Source organism: Schistocerca americana, chromosome 4 (assembly GCF_021461395.2).
Source record: "Schistocerca americana isolate TAMUIC-IGC-003095 chromosome 4, iqSchAmer2.1, whole genome shotgun sequence".
Classification (NCBI taxonomy): Eukaryota; Metazoa; Arthropoda; class Insecta; order Orthoptera; family Acrididae; genus Schistocerca; species Schistocerca americana.
In genome coordinates this window covers 186,230,277-186,247,795 of record NC_060122.1, presented here as the reverse complement: position 1 = coordinate 186,247,795, position 17,519 = coordinate 186,230,277, and positions in this window count along the sequence as shown.

The following is a 17,519-nucleotide window of genomic DNA, read 5'->3' as shown; positions in this document are numbered from 1 at the left end:
ACTAAGCTACTACGCTGGATAAAATCACACCAGAGCAATAGGGTGACAGATAATTTCTTCACGATTAGCAATTGAACCGGCGAGGAAGAACCAAGAACCCACAGGCACCCTCGCACCTCATCTACCAGAGGCAACTCTTGGCCACTGGCAATACGACATCTCTGGGAGAAAAGTCTAAGAGGAGCTAACTTACAAAAGTGTCGAAACTCGAGGTGCCAGTGATTATCTAGTAAAGAAACAGAACTTCCGGAATCAAGCTGACAGCAAATTGGTTCTGCCGGCCGGGGTGGCCGAGCGGTTCTAGGCACTACAGTCTGGAACCGCGCGACCGCTAAGGTCGCAGGTTCGAATCCTGCCTCGGGCATGGATGTGTGTGATGTCCTTAGGTTAGTTAGGTTTAAGTAGTTCTAAGTTCTAGGGGACTGATGACCTTAGAAGTTAAGTCCCATAGTGCTCAGAGCCAGCCAACTTGGTTCTCTGTTTATTTAATTTGGACATATACATAAGGAAATAGCGGTTCATTACAAGCACGAATCCGGACGTACCTTTTACACACAAGCGATTACTCGCTTACGACGGCGTCAGCTATTGGGCCTACGCCGGCTCTCAACCGGACACTCCCGCATTAAGCGATTTCGGGAACCACATCGAAAACAGGTTTTAGCAGCTGATAACTTCGTGCTGATCCGCGATGGTTGTCGCTATAATAAGAAGAAACGGGTGGCCCACCCTCGCTTCGTTTACGCTCCTCAGCAGCATATGTAACGGCTTCCACAGAGGCTACCAAACCATAGAGTTGAACAAAGTTGGACGACTTTGCGACACGAACCGTGACCGATCCTCAGACTCTTGGCCTCAAAGATGTTATAAATGCAATCCTCTTCGGAGACGCTCTTGCTCAAGGATTCATCAGAAGCTTGTACTTGCCAAGAATACAAGCGCTCAATTTCGTTCCAAATACGTGCTAACAATTTCCTTTCAATTATGTGGGTCCTAAGCTGCCCTAGATTTCACCCTCGTCTGAGTACATCCGATAGCAAATCGCTTAGCAAACCCTTAGATAAAGGATTAAGGAAAGAAAGAATGACTAAATGCGAAATGGTTCAAATGACTCTAAGCACTATGGGACTTAATATCTGAGGTCATCAGTCCCCTAGACTATCCCCTAGACGCCCGAGGCAGGATTCGAACCTGCGACCGTAGCAGCAGTGCGGTTCCGGACTGAAGCGCCTACAACCGCTCGGCCACAACGCCCGGCAAAATGAGAAATCTGCAAGGTGTTAGCACGTAACTCAAACTGCATAATCAGCCATTAACACATCACGAACTTGGTTCAGTTGGTCAACCGCTAATTCAGTGATATTATTTAACGAACACAAAACAGGATTCGGCGATTTAGCAAAGGAATCCCAGATGGGTTCCGCAAGATTTTCGGCTTCGGCCTTTCTAGCTTGGAATTGGTGAACTAAAGCACCCTCTTCCTCACACGGACCTTATAATGCCGCTCTGCTGATCACTGAGTTCAAGGTGGGCAAGACTGGGAAGACGATTATTGAAACGGCACAACTGGGCTTAAAACCTACACACTTCCTTACGGGTGGGTTGATTACCCTCTAAGAAGTTAATGGTTCAAATGGCTCTGAGCACTGTGGGACTTAGCTTCTGAGGTCATCAGTACCCTAGAACTTAGAACTACTTAAACCTAACTAACCTAAGGACATCACACACATCCATGCCCGACCGTAGCAGCAGTGCGATTCCAGACCGCAGCGCCTAGAAATGCTGGGACACTCCGTAGAAACTTAATGTTTTGATATTATTGATCCAAAGCGAAAGGAATTGTGGGAAATGAAATGTGGAGAGGCTCAACCAGTGCAGCAAGCAGTCCTGTTTCCATTTCTTTAACGGCAACCTTGACAGGTGTGCGACGGACGTGCAGCTCATATTCAAGACATACGCGCTTCAGATAGCCTATTCCTGCAAAATTCCTTGTCTCCATACTGGCTATGGAACACCGAACAAAATCTAAATCGTGTACAAATGTTACATTTATAAGGACAAATGCTGTGAACAGGGATAGAGCCCGTCCATTCCAGGATTAGTCGACAGGAACGCAAACACTCTTTGTGGCTACCATTAAAATCTGGAATTACCAGGATCAAGGAAATGATGTGAAAGGAATAGGTCCCTCTCAGTAATATCCTTTCGACCACAGTCATTTATTATTTTTTCAAGCAATAACAGGACCCCTTGAAGATAAACAGGTAGGGAAATTCCAAGTTAATTTGCTGTGTTCAGTTTACAGGCACGAAGGTGTTCAAAATGGTGAATAACACAGTCATTAAATTACAGTAATAATGGCCTCAAACAAAATTCAAGTAAGTAAAGCTTTAAGAATGTTGGCCTTTAAAAAATATAATTTGTTTACATTAAATAACCAACGCAATAAGAATAATTAAGACTGAATTCTGGAAAAATTCCTTCAAGCGAGCTCAAGTCCAAGAAAGTAAGTTGACCCCAAAAAGATAAATATTAACTAGTTAACATGTGATAACAACTGACCTTTGATGCGTACCGAAAAGGCTTACACCAAATAATTTACAGGGAAAATTTCCTGTACGGTGCCAGGTAAACTAAGGCCCTTTGGCCGACGGCAAAACTTAATTTACAGGGCAAGTCACATAACATGAGATGCTCAGCTTGAGCAAAGAGGGCCAGAACGCACGGCTACCAACGAAAAGCAAGTCTCGCTAGAAAATGCTCGAGAACGTCCAAACGGCCGCAGGTAAGCCAGGTCCCAGCGGCGAGAAGCCGCAGACACGAAAGTTTCTCCCGGCAACGTTGTACTTGCCGCCAACAAACACCGTGCATAAATGTCTCACTGAATTACAATACAAGCGAAAGTTATTCTTTAACCACGATTTTTCTTATGTAGAGCTTTTCCAGTAAGGTCATACGCCCTAGGAAATAGGCTTCGCTAAAAATGCAAGGTGTAAAAATAGAATTTCTCGAAGTGAGGTATAAATAGTTACAGGCAGGAATATACAGGGTGTTACAAAAAGGTACGGCCAAACTTTCAGGAAACATTCCTCACACACAAATAAAGAAAGGATGTTACGTGGACATGTGTCCGGAAACGCTTAATTTCCATGTTAGAGCTCATTTTAGTTTCGTCATTATGTAAATGATTTCATACGGGATACTCTACCTGTGCTGCTAGAACATGTGCCTTTACAAGTACGTCACAACATATAGTTCATGCACGATGAAGCTCCTGCACATTTCAGTCGTAATGTTCGTACGCCTCTCAACAACAGATTCGGTGACCGATGGATTGGTAGAGGCGGACCAATTCCATGGCCTCCACGCTCTCCTGACCTCAACCCTCTTGACTTTCATTTATGGGGGCATTTGAAAGCTCTTGTCTACGCAACCCCAGTACCAAACGTAGAGACTCTTCATGCACGTATTGTGGACGGCTGTGATACAATACGCCATTCTCCAGGGCTGCATCATCGCATCAGGTATTCCATGCGACGGAGGGTGGACGCATGTATCCTCGCTAACGGAGGACATTTTGAACATTTCCTGTAACAAAGTGATTGAAGTCACGCTGATACGTTCTGTTGCTGTGTTTCCATTCCATGACTAATGTGATTTGAAGAGAAGTAATAAAATGAGCTCTAACATGGAAAGTAAGCGTTTCCGGACACATGTCCACATAACATATCTTCTATCTTTGTGTGTGAGGAATGATTCCTGAAAGTTTGGCCGTACCTTTTTGTAACACCCTGTAGATAAAGACTCCCTAAGGTTTTACCATCAACTAGTGCAAATAAAACATAAAAATTAAGCGCCTGGATAACAGAGCCTACCAGCTTCCAAAACAGTGCAAACAAATACTAAAATTCAGAAACGTTTGTTCTCTCGCATAGAACAATTTTAAACAAACAAAACATTTTTAAAAACTACACAATTCGTAGGCCACTGATATAATTATGCATGAAAGCTGGGTACACTACGTTGGCGTAATGACATTAACTATGGCAAATGTTAGAGAGAACGCAGGCCAGAAGATTAACACAGGTCACATTAAAAGCACACAGAGCAGGCACGGCAATAAATTGGTTCTATAATCAAACAGATTCAAATAATAAAGGTGTGCGTGATGACTTAACACGAACATCTGCTCAAACAGCTTGCGGTGCTGGAAATCTTTGCTCAGAGGTGAAGAGCCACATACGCACGGCGCAGACGAATGAAACCTTTTGCCTTCTACCGAGTCCTGACGAAGAGGCGTGGTAAAGAGCAAGAAATGACGTCGTGCCGATTCGCACATCGAGTCCGTTGGTCCAAGCACTGCCGCTGGCCCGAGCTACACACTGCGAGGAGACTGCACGTAAACTACCTGCACTGTGCTGTTCGAAGGCTCCCTCGCGTTGCTCCAGCGGTCGCTTTCGAATCCTAGCCGGGACAACGATAACGGCACAAGGGAAGTGCCCTGAACCTGGATCTTTTGCTCTCTTTGACAAGGCTGTTGGTAAAACGATGGACATCTTACGCTGCAATCTTCGGCATCTACTTTTGATGAGTTTTATTCGAAAATTAAGCAGAGGCCCGTTTTCATTCTAGCAGCCATGACGTTTTGATTTGTCAAAGACGCTGCCCCTAGAATATGTGTTCATCTGAAGAATCATAAGTAAGAGCAAATCTATTTAGTAAATTGTGGTGCCGGAAGTAGTATATATGCAAATGCCAAAATATGTGTCAGCATATATAATTCTTTAGCGCACACGGTTTGTTTTCTGCTCAGTAAAGAAATGGTTCAAATGGCTCTGAGCACTATGGGACTCAACTGCTGTGGTCATCAGTCGCCTAGAACTTAGAACTACTTAAACCTAACTAACCTAAGGACATCACATACACCCATGCCCGAGGCAGGATTCGAACCTGCGACCGTAGCAACAGCGCGGCTCCGGACTGGAGCGCCCAGAACCGCACGGCCACCGCGGCCGGCATTTACTTAATAACACGTGAGAACATATTATGTAGACTCTCGATTGAAATCAGTATTTCTGATATACAGTAAGCTCAAATATTATATTACGGCTGTCTTAAATGAACATTACGTTAACTTTTCCATAATTCTCAAGTTCACGACTCAATTTAAAAGTTTCTAACACTAATTTCTATTGGCCAAGCCAACGACGTTCAGTTGGTTCAACTGTCTCTAAGCACTATGGGACTTAAAGTCTGAGGTCGCCAGTCCCCTAGACTTAGAACTACTTAAACCCAGCTAACCTAAGGACATCACACACATCCATGCCAGTGGCAGGATTCTAACCTGCGATCGTAGCAGCAGCGCGGTTCCGGAATGAGCATTATAGTACCACGTTTGGAATATATCCACCGAAGAAAATATTGGCACTGGTCAGTTACATCGCTGCAGCTGCCGTAAAGCAAAACATATGCAGTAAGAAAATTACGGAAGAAGCGTTGGCAACCCTGAGGATCAGGCGTGAAGTCAGCGTCGACATCGGAAAAGGAGTGCAGCATCGGTCAACGACCAAGTATTCAAACAGAGACAAGGTAGAAGTGTCCCAAGGATATAAGGAGTGGGACAGCTGAAGACGTCACTTTTAGTGTCCCATATAGGTTCATAGAACAGAATTTTGAAAAAAGAATTGTGGCTATAAAGTCTCGAAAGACTCAAGAATGTAGAAGGAAGAGGTAACAGTGGCAATAGTCTGTAAATTATAAGGAGTCTGCCCCATTACCTGAACAGTCAGCGCGTTGGATTGCCACGCACGGGGACCCGTGTTCGATTCCCGGCTGGGAGAGGACATTTTCTCCGCTCAGGGACTGGGTGTTGTGCTGTCCTCACCATCGTTTCATCCCCATTGTCGACGCGTAGGTCGCCCAATGTGGCGTCGCACTCAATAAGACCTGCACTTGGCGGCAGAACTTCCTGCCTGGGAACTCCCGGCCACTGAAGTCGTACGATCATTTTCATTTTGTTATGGAGTCCTGGTGTAGCTTAGGTGGGTACAGAGTGCCAAAAGAGCGGGGAGTACTGTGTCACAGAAAAGCCCTCCAAAATATACATCTGTAAATTTTAGATAGTGTTCGACGACGGATTTTCCATGTTCAGGGTCTATGCAGATTACTATTCAGCCATTCATTCATTCAGGGATTTGCCAGTGGGTGGTACCAACCAGGGAAATCATGCGTCACAGCAGGTCTGTTACTAGCTTCTATACGTCAGGTGCCGTCAGATGACGCCGCAGCAGAAACGGAGTCGTAGCTTTGTGTTCGCTAATAACGTCCGTTCCTCCAGGAAACCAAGACTCCGCCCACGTACTGGAGTTCAGGAGATACCGTAATGTTCCGTCTTAAGCAGGGAGGGGAAACACAGAATATGCTATATCTGTAACCCTTCTCGTCAGTATATCAAACACTATCTTATTAAGACTAATCACCTCGTCCATCATCTACTAATTAACCTTAATCCACTAATATCGTACCAAATAATTTCCCAGGAAGCTCAGGATGCTTCATGTGTATTAGTTCGCTATAATGTTAGTGGATTAAGATGAAATTAGTTTATTGCACACTGGAATGTGATTACTGGCAGCGAAGCGCAACTGTCAGTCTGTGACGCGAACTACAGCGTGATATATGTGGATGAAGCGTAGTGGGAAACAAGCTGACAGGTAAAGACATTAAGCAGATAAGCCCGCTGCAGCTACAACAAGAAGTAACACGCTTCCAATGACGTGAGTTAGTTGAAGATGATTCTGAGGTCACCTAGTAGTAACTAACAGACCTAAAATGACCGGAGCTGTCCGCGCATACATCGTTGTTCCAAACCACGAGAAACCATACCTGAGCAAACTCCAATCATCCGTTTCAATGGTCATCTCAACACACGCCAAGCTTCTGCTAGGATACACTCGTCACTCTTCAAACTTCATTCATTCAATTTAATTGTCGTTTCTGAACACATTGATAACATCATTATACGGGCAACTACTAAGTTACATACTTAGACCATAAGTGCTATATTTAAAGAGCCTAATTATCTCTTGTCTCATAAAATTGTCTTCTACTGCCTAACAGGGAAAGACAAAGAACCTTGTATGTCCTTAATCCACATTCTACATTGTTTTCCTGATCAGTGACATAAGGGTGGCAGTACAACAGTGAAAACTGAGTTTTATTAACACTGTCGTATTATTGTCTCACTGTGTTCTGTAGACTGCAACCGAAGTGCTGTCTAACAGCTGACAACGATCTCTGATGTCGGTTTAAGGGGTATAGTTCCGCGATCAGTATCAATTAAAATTACGCGTAATAAAGTGATAGTTTTATTTCGAGCTTCCCCGATTTTGCGCTCTACAGTAACACAAAGCGCTTTACAGTGAGATAAACGAAGGTGGTCGTACACACGCTAATCTGCAACAGGTTATCTTCGACAGTACATTCAATTTTTGTGATTCTCTACAGTGCGTTGTTCAATTTCTCTCAGTTCTTTTCCTTCCTCATTCTGACAGCGGATAATTCAAAACCGTTTACACTTGGGTACCAACTGACATCTGGCTGATGCGACTAAGGCGGCGTTGAGTGTAAATGGCAGTAGAGTATATTGAGTTCTGGATTTCTCTTGTAAACACGTCCCCCACAAATATTTCGGAGACTGTTGAGCTTGAAGTGCGGCAACATTAGCGTAATAATTCATTGTATCAGTGCCCTCGAGGTATGGAATTGTGGTAATCCTCCGCAGTCCCCGGGTACCATCCGGCTGGTCGCTTCACCAGTTTTGGAGGTATACTTACGTGTTGATCCTCGTCTTAATTTGGGAATCCATTGTTTACAGAGAAACTGTGCTAATACGAACTGGCAGGAAGAGTGCCAGTGAGGTACTGGAGGATACCGACTGGGATGTTGAGCTTTGCTGGTTCCAGTGCCGTGGTCATCTGCTCTGTTTTTCTCGGTTGAGGATCAATGGCGGGAAGAGACTGACCGAGATGGTCCAACAGATTCTTGATTGGGTTTAACTCCAGAGAGTTTTATGGGCAGAAGAGTACAATAAACTCATCTGGACGCAGTTCGAACCACCCTCGTACACTGCGGGCTGTTTGACAAGTTGCAGTGCCCTGCCGGTAAATGCCATCCTGCCGAGAAGATACAAACGGCATGCAGGGTAGATATGGTCCCAAAGGGTAGATTCATACTTGTGTTGATCCATTCAGCTTTCCACAATAACGAGATCACCCAGAGAATCCAACGAAAAAAATTCCACTCGCTGTAACTGCTGGAGGGTGTTTACTTTTAGACATTTCACGCCGTACACGCCACCGTCCATCTGTCCTATGGAGCATAAAAAGCGACTTACCTGAAAAGGCCACATGTCGTCGCTCAGTGGACGTGCAGTTGCGCTACTGGGGCGGAAATTCCAGCCATTGTCGCCGATGGAGAGTAATCAGAGTCTGCTGTGCAAGCAAATGAGCTTGCTATTTTCGACGTCTGAGAGATTTATCCGTTTATGCATTACGACAATGATGACTGTATTTCTTCGCGTTCCCCTGACACGCTTTACATAATCAGCCAGAACATTGCGATCGTCTTATGGCCAGTATTTCACCCTTTGACACGCATAACAGCTTCGACGTTTCGCGGCGTGGAAGCAATGAGGCCTTGGCAGGTCGGTGGAGGTAGTTGGCACCACAGCTGCACACACAAATACTTAATTCCCGTAAATCCCGGGGAGGGGGACGGGGGGTGGAAGAGTCGATGGTATCTGACGCCACATTCAATCCCATCTCAGATGTGTTTGCAGGGGTCCAGCACATAAATTGGAACTCACCACTGTGTTCCTCAAACACACTCTTCGACTTGCGATTTACGCAGTGTCTTGTTAAAAAATAATACTGCCGTCCTGAAACATGATTATGAAGTGGTGTAAGTGATCAGAAACCAGTGTGCAATGCTCCTTGGCATCATGGTGACTCGAACGAGCTCAATTGGATCTATGGATGCTCATGTGAATGTTCCGCAGAACATAATGGAGCCGCCGCCAACTTGTCTGTGTCGTGCAGTACAGGTGTCAAGGAGCTGTTCCGCTTGAAGATGACAGATTAGCGCCCTCCCATCGGCACGATGAAGAAGATAATGGATTCATCAGACCATGCAGCGATCTGCCATTATGACAACTTACAGTGCCGATGGTCGTGTGCCCATTTTAGTCGTTAGTCGTAGTTGCCGATGTCGTGGTGTTAAAATTGGCACATTGGCACACGCATGGGTCGTGGGCTGCGGTGGCCTATCGTTCAGGAGTGGTCGATACACTGTGCGTTTAGACACACTCTGCCCGGCAGTAAAGTCTGATGTTAGTTCCGCCACAGTTCGCCACCTGTTCTGCTCTGCCACTATTCCCAGCCTCTGATCTCCCACATCTGTAATGATGGTGGCCACTCATTCCCACGACATCTTGAAGTGGTTCACCTCGGCTTCGTCTCGTGCTGAACGCACTCACTACAGTAATCCTCGAACACCCGACAAGTCTTGCAGTTTCCGAAATGCTCATGGTGAGCCTCTGAGTCATCACAAACTGAGATGGTGCGCGTTCCCCACTCTACACATTGACATCACGTTCACGGATACTATGTGCACCAAGTGTGTGTCTGACTAGCAATCATCCTTCGTCAGGTGACGCTGCTGTCTCCTGGACTGGTCTATATTGACAGTCGTCGGTTGTCATAATGTTCTGGCTGGTCACTTTGCACACTCCAGGGGTGTGAGTCAATATTGCTCGTTGACGTTGAACACAGGCGGTCGTCATTTTAATGTGACTGGACAACGTATGTAAGTGGAACTGAGATGAATGACGAATCATTTTAGCGAGGACATTCAATTAGCGTGGCGACTTTTACAAAGACCAGAATGATGCTGCCCATCCATAGTAGCAGGCACCTCAGAAACGGCATTGTAGGCTCTGGTGAGCATTTATGGAAAGTGAATCAAGGACGGTGTGACCACAAGCAGTCGAAAAGGTTTCGTACGTCAACGCCCCGTCACTGAACGTTGAGATTGGAGGCTTGCCAGCCCTGTGAGGCAGAATAAAAAGCTATCTGCATAAGATCTGCCAAAACAGAGGCTGCTGTAAAAACCGGTGTTTTGTACCACACCTTTCAGCGTACATTTTTGAATGCGGAGTTCAGCAGCGGACAGTCTTGATGTGACCATCTTGATGTGTTACCATGTTGACCCAACAATCTTCAGTCACACTTTTAGATGTCACAACAGTATTGCGAGTGCACAGTGAATTAGTGGAAGCGTGGCACTTGGTCCGGCTGATCGAAGTATGTACCGCACCACACCGGTGGCGGCAGTATTGATCTACTGGAGATTCTCAGGTTAGTTCCCACGGGATCTAGGGCAGAAATCGAAGGCACCATAACAGTTCTGGACTTCATGAACGTTACTTCATGTCTGATGTCTCCCCTGATGGAGTTTGATATCTCCCCTAATGGTGATGGTACTGTCCAGTGAGAAAATTGTCCGTGCCTGAAGACCCAAATCGTATTGAGCAATACGATAGTGGATGCCTTGGCAGCCAGATTAGTCTGATCTGCTTCCATTGTTGCTTATCTTGGACACTACAGGAAGGTACTTCCTCGCCCGCAGACAGCTTACACTACACTCGTTCGTCCTCTGTTAGAATATTGCTGCGCGGTGTGGGATCCTTACCAGGTGGGATTGACGGAGGACATCGAAAGGATGCAAAAAAAGGGCAGCTCGTTTTGTATTATCACGCAATGTGGGAGATAGTGTGGCAGATATGATACGCGAGTTGGGATGGAAATCATTAAAGCAAAAGCGTTTTTCGTCACCGCGAGATCTATTTACGAAATTTCAGTCACCAACTTTCTCTACCTACATAGGTAGAAATGATCATCAAAATAAAATAAGAGAAATCAGAGCTCGAACAGAAAGGTTTAGGTGTTCCATTTTCCCGCGCGCTGTTCGGGAGTGGAATGGTAGGGAGATGGTATGACAGTGGTTCGATGAACCCTCTGCCAAGCAATTAAATGTGAATTGCAGAGTAATCATGTAGATGTAGATGTAGATGTAGATCACCGGTCAGTAATTTACAGGAACTGCGTAACGTGAGCGTACACATCTGGTACCACACACCTCTGGAAGTATTCCCAAGACTTGTCGAAGCCACAGGATGCGTAATCGCTTCTCTAGCAGGTTCCAAAGCTACATAACACACTGTGAAACATGTCGTAATGATTTGGTTTACCAATGAATAAGTGTAAGCCTGTGACTTACCACTATCTTGACGTTATCAGCATACAGTCAGTAGTAGTTTCCTTTCTTGTCACCCACAAGAGAAACATCACTGATCTATTAACCGAGGATGAATAGCGGCCCATATTAATGACAGCAATTTCAAACTACTGAATGAAGTGCTAGCATTCACGAGAGACCCTTCTTGACTAAAGGTATTATATTGTTATTACTTAAGCAATCGTTTGTATGCGTACTGATATCATATTTCCTGGGAACGTTATACGGGCTAAGAAAGTTTATTTCGCCTCTTGTAACCAAAGTGGGCCAATGCGACTCACATTATTTCACAAAATATTGGACAACGTTATTAAATTTTAGACATGACTAGTGCTCTCTGCACAAGTATAGTAAAACACTTTACGGGCTACTACTGGAAATGAGTTCTCTTCGAGCTGAAGAGCTGTTACAGACGAGGTTTTTCGGTACTCAAACGTATTCTGGTTGAAAAATATGACTGGGGCTCCAGCAAAAGCAATAATCACTTCGAAAATAAATAACTACTTGACAAATAGTTAACAGAGTAAGTTATCAGTTCACATGTTTGTTTAATCTGAAGATATACTTAAAATACACCGAGAAATAAGAATTCAGTAAAAGATGACATCAGACAGTTTTCTTGTTGATCTACCGGATTCGGAATTAGCATGTGCATGTATAATATAATACACACACACACACACACACACACACACACACACACACACAAACAAACACACATACACACACACTTACGCACGCCCACAGTTCGCGCTTGTGTGTGTGCGCGCGCACTCACACACACACAATAGGTTCCTATTCCTTGCTCGACAGACTTGAGCACCTTAAGGGCTCTGTAACCTTCTGTGCCTCCATACTGCGTCTGAAAGGTAACCGAAATCGTTGGTGCACTAAATTTATTTACCTTCATAGGCATCAGTTTGTACTGTAAGATCAGGTACAGAAGTGTAATGTGTGTCTAGGCCTTGTAAGAGAATTAACAAATCATTAGATTCTGACACCCTAGTATTGTCCATCACATTACTGGTGTTACTAGGCGACTTCAGGCACGAAGTGCATACGCTTTGGTAATTACACGATTACCACTTGCGTTGCCGAATCCACTGGGACGCTGTGTGGCACACCGGATTGCCGAACAATAGGATTGCAGTTTTCGTGCCTTGTCTTTCTTTCCTTTCTGTGTCTCTCTACATTTTCTCCCCCCAACTTTTATCTTTCTTCTGTTCATGCCTTTGTTTTTCCTAACTGGCAGATGCTTAACTGCTTAACTCAGTGCACGAAGGTAAGATGTAGGAAGTGATGTACCGTTAGCTCAAATGACTCTGAGCACTATGGGACTTAACATCCGTGGTCATCAGTCCCCTGGAACTTAGAACTACTTAAACCTAACTAACATAAGGACATCACACACACCCATACCCGAGGCAGGATTCGAACCTGCGACCGTAGTGATCACGCGGTTCCAGACTGAAGCGCCTAGAACCGCACTGCCACACCGGGCGGCTGATGCACCGTAATAAAAGTTACAATTAATGCTGAAGTTGAACTGGTCTATTGAACCCCTGTAAATTGCTAATTGAGGATGTACAATGACTTTCGGCTGTTATGTCCCAGAGGGCAGTGAAGTTTTGTTAATTTGAAGAGACGTAAGATATTGCTTTATTGACGTTACTTGTGAGCAGGTAAGAGGTGCTGTGGTTCATGTGGTTGAGTACCCTTACATGCAGGCGAGAGTTCCTGTATCAATTGTCATAAGTGAGGTTATTTCTGTTGCACAGGTAATGTTTTGTGGTGGAAGATGAGAAAGATGCAATTAATGCTGATTATAGTGCTAATTGTGTGAAAGAAGATTACTGAGCGATGTTAAGTGGTCTCTTTTATGTTGCCGCTGTCGCCCTCGCAAGTTAGAGCAGAACTGTGAAGTATGATTCATTTTAGCGCGTAACGAGTTTCCAGCTGAGGCAATTACGTGTTTTCGTGTCGTTTAAACTGCAGCTTCTAGTCACCTGTGAATGCTTGCTGTAAGCAGAGACGATACGGTACAAACACGTGGGCCGGCACAGATGTGCCTTGCGATAAGCGAGCCACGCCAATATTTCACTTCCCCTTCTTCGTCTTATATGCAGTAATTAAGGATAGTTATCAAACGCTATACGTTTTGAGTGAGCATAATTTGTAAGGAACTTCATGGGAAACTATTCCGTCATATTTTAAAAGGTCTTTTGTGTACTGGCTGTCTCTCAAGTTGTAGTTATTTCTCTGACTAATAATTTATTCGGGAAAATGTACTTCCTCTGTTGACTAGATAATAGAGCGTAAATTTTTGTTGCTTGTAAGTAAACGTTAATAATTCTTGTGATAAGGATGGTCCAAGGGTATACTTATTTGTATACTATAGAGAGTTTAGGTGTTTCTGAAATTTTTAGGTGCTTTAATGTGCTCCTCCTTCATCTACTGCATAGGTCTTTGACATGTGGTGAATTAAGCTGTTGCATTATTCAGTTTTTTTGTACATTTTTGGTGTTGCACTGTATTTCCCTTTTAGATCACTTTTGGCGACGAAGATTTTGTTTTGTCCTTTGAAAGAATGCATTAAATTTACCTTATTAAAATTTTTCTACAATACTTCGTCTTGCAGTTCCGCTTTGTTGGGTGTTTCTTTTTTTCTCAAGTCTAGAAAGTGCACTTTCTTTCTGCTATGTCTATTTTGTTAATCTTCTGTTGCTCAGCAGATCATTATAATTCGAAATTTCGTGTAATTTCTGTAACTAATGCTGCACTGCTCTCCAGGCAAGTTAAGTTCAGAGACGATTTGGAAGCATTTATTTTCGTCATTTTCTCTCAAGGTGCCACTCATAAAGGTAAAAATAATTGCGCATTTTTAATTCTCGTGTCCACCGAGCTTTACAAAATTTTCTTTACAAAATTTTCCTGGCTGGTGTCCAGTGAAATTAACAGTTAGTTTTTACTTACCTATGTGTTTTACACAGTGTGCTGTTGAAAATCGACACAGAAAAGCGTTGTCTCATCTTAGTTTTGTTTCAGAATTAATACAAGCAATGTACTAACGATCTGAGCTGAGTCTTCTTAAACCTCGTTTTTTGTCGTACAAAAGTTAAGATCAAACCCTGAACAAATTTGGTGTCCGCCTGTGCTGATTGTTGTTAGCGTTTAAACCTGCTTTCAGACAGCATCGTCCGGCTATGTTCTTACGCGTGCTCAGCATTATACCGCTGGAACACATTCCCAGCTCCTCAATAAAAATGAGTGCTCACCATCCGCTTCACCTTTCTCCCCTCTCCCTCGCAGTCTCAAGTAACAGGAATACAGTAACACAGATCCTTTTCCCCTCTCCCGCCTTTCCTTATCCATAATGGTACCAGGTTGTTTCCTTTTTGCCCCATCCTTAAACACCAGTCACACCTGTGCCTTGCGATGCTGTTTTTCTCCGCTGTTTCCTCTCCCACCAGGAAGGACATTGCGCAGCAGAGAACATTCCCCCCTCCCCCCCCCCCCCCGCCGTCTACCATCATCGCCGTGCTGGACAGAAGCCCGATTAAGGTCTGACGACGTCACACATGCTTATCTCTTCTTCCTCACAGTGCAGTCCGTATGCTCTTCACTTGTCAGTTGGTACCTGTTTACATGCATGCGAATTTGTCACGCCGATTGGCATTCCATCCTTGAATATTCTGGTATTTTGTGAACTTAATAAAAACTCCCTGCATTCTTTCCTTTCCTGTATGTGAAGTTTTCATGAATAGGACGAGGATATTGTTGGTTGCTTCGTCATTGTGGACAAACATTTTATTTGCTTTTTGTAGAGTTTTGCCCGTGTATTCCTCCATGCCTACTACTTCTTTTACAGGAGTATGTTATGCCAATGAAGGTTCCCTGATAACCTAAAAATTGTAAACTCTAAGAGCAATTGACAATACAGACAGTTTTCTCAAACTATGTCATTTTAGAGGAAAAATAAGGTTGTAATTGTTCCTCGTTTTCAACTGCTGTTTTCGGTCCTGACTTACAGTTTTTTTAGTTATAATTTTAGTGCTAAAGGAGAGCTTCTTAATAAATATTGTATTATAACACGTTTGAAGAACATTGTGGTTGTGTTACATTGTTGGGAAAAATATTGAGGCATTGTGTTATTCTGAGCGCTAGATCTTGTCCTTTTGTGGTTTATTTTCACATTTTATCTCATTACTTTAAAAGGAGTTAAAATTTATCATACGTTTCCCTACCAAAGGGACTTAGAGAGGTATCGTGGTTTCGATGAGGTAATGAACAGTATTCTTAAGTAAGATAACGGATATTAACGATTTGCCACAGATCTATTTCCTACAGTACTTTTGCTTTGCGTTCTTTTGATAACTGTGATGTAATGAGGTGACACACGTTGATTTTATTTTGTGGTTCTGGGAATTCGATAAGCATTTGTGGGCCTTGGAAATTAATTTGTGTAAGTCCAAACCGCCTGATGACTGGAAAGTTATTATAAAAGGTGCATACACGCCACAAATGTTCAAGCTGACATGAGCCCTTCTTTTCAGAACTGAACCATGTTACATCTTGGGCAGTAATGCAGGAGAAATAGAAAAGGTAACCCCTTACAAACGCAATACTGTTTGATGCGAAAACCGTTAACCATTCAGATCACAACTTGGTCATATTTCACCCTTGTTAATTTCGAATGGCTGCAATTATGCGTAGTTAATCTAGATTTGTGTCATTTTAACTAGATGATGTGCATAAGGACTTTCACCCCATGAGGTAATTTAAGATGTTCTTATGTTGCTTTTCTGAGATTTTCACTGTTGTTTGGCTGTGTTGGCCACTTCCAATCATACATCTCAGTTGAGACAGTGGCAGTTTATCAGATGATCAGGCTAGTTTATGCTTCGCTTTTACCAGCTAAAGTTGATTAATAACTTTAACCTAGGTGCAACACATCACTTTGTCTCTCTTGTTGTGTATTCCCAAATATATCAATATGCAGTGTATGAAGGACTGTTACTCATTGAGGTGATGTACGATATTTTTAAAGCGAGTAGGAAGAATTTTAATAATAGAAATTCTGCGTGTTTTCTTATGTAGCTTTGATATCTCATAGATTTGCCAATAAATCTAGTACTTTGTTAGTATACAGTCATGGTCATGGAATCGCCAGGCTAAATATTTCAATGATTGCTTTTAAAAACTGTATTTTACTTCTATTCAATTTCCTTGAGCAACTAAACTTAGCGTTTTGAGTTTTGTTTGCCTCTTCAATTTGGGATCTACTTTGCACCCTCTTTTTAAATCTTAAAACCTGGACTACTCCTTCGGTTGGAACAATCTTCTTGTATTTCGTGATTTGTTATTTTATCATTACTATACAACAGCACTATTATGTTAGAGTATAAACTCCTGGAATTCTATGGAAATCAATCACCAGATTGTATCAAGCAGCTATAAACTGTTATCTTACTTTGAAGGGGAATGTGCTATGTAAAACAAAAAAAGACTTTTTACTTCTGTATTTTAACACAGGTTAACGTAAATGATCGATTTATGTGTTTTATGGTAGCAACTGAAGTCTACATTTTACTAAAATTGTCTTAATATGTTGTAGGCTGTAGAGATTTATACAACCACTGCCCATAACTAACATACGGAGGGTGTGGAAAGCTTTTACATTTGTTATTACTCTTTTTACTTCTTCTTAAACCTGTTCTAACCCAAGTCATGTGCTAATGCCCTGCAGTAAACTGTTTTACTGTGGTTTTTATCCAAATAGTTTGATTATAATATAATTAAGTATTCTGTCATGTTGTTGATGCATTTTACGTTTTGATTTTATTTCCACTAAGTGGCAACTAGATTAATATTTGCCAGACAACAAAAACAACCACACATTTCTAGGGTCGCCTGAAAACCTTTAAAAGATCAGAGAGAATTAAGTTCGACTTTTATCCACTCATTTACTACACCAAGTTAAAATAAATCACATAAGATATATGGAGACTATATACAAAAGGACACTAAGTCGAATTATCTAAAAATGTTTGAGTTACCATTTGCACTGGTAAAATCACCCAAGGGATGTGACACATGTCAAAATAAATGTTGTCCCTTTCAGTTGTTAATTTCATGCACACGACTATGAAAGCAGAAACATGTGC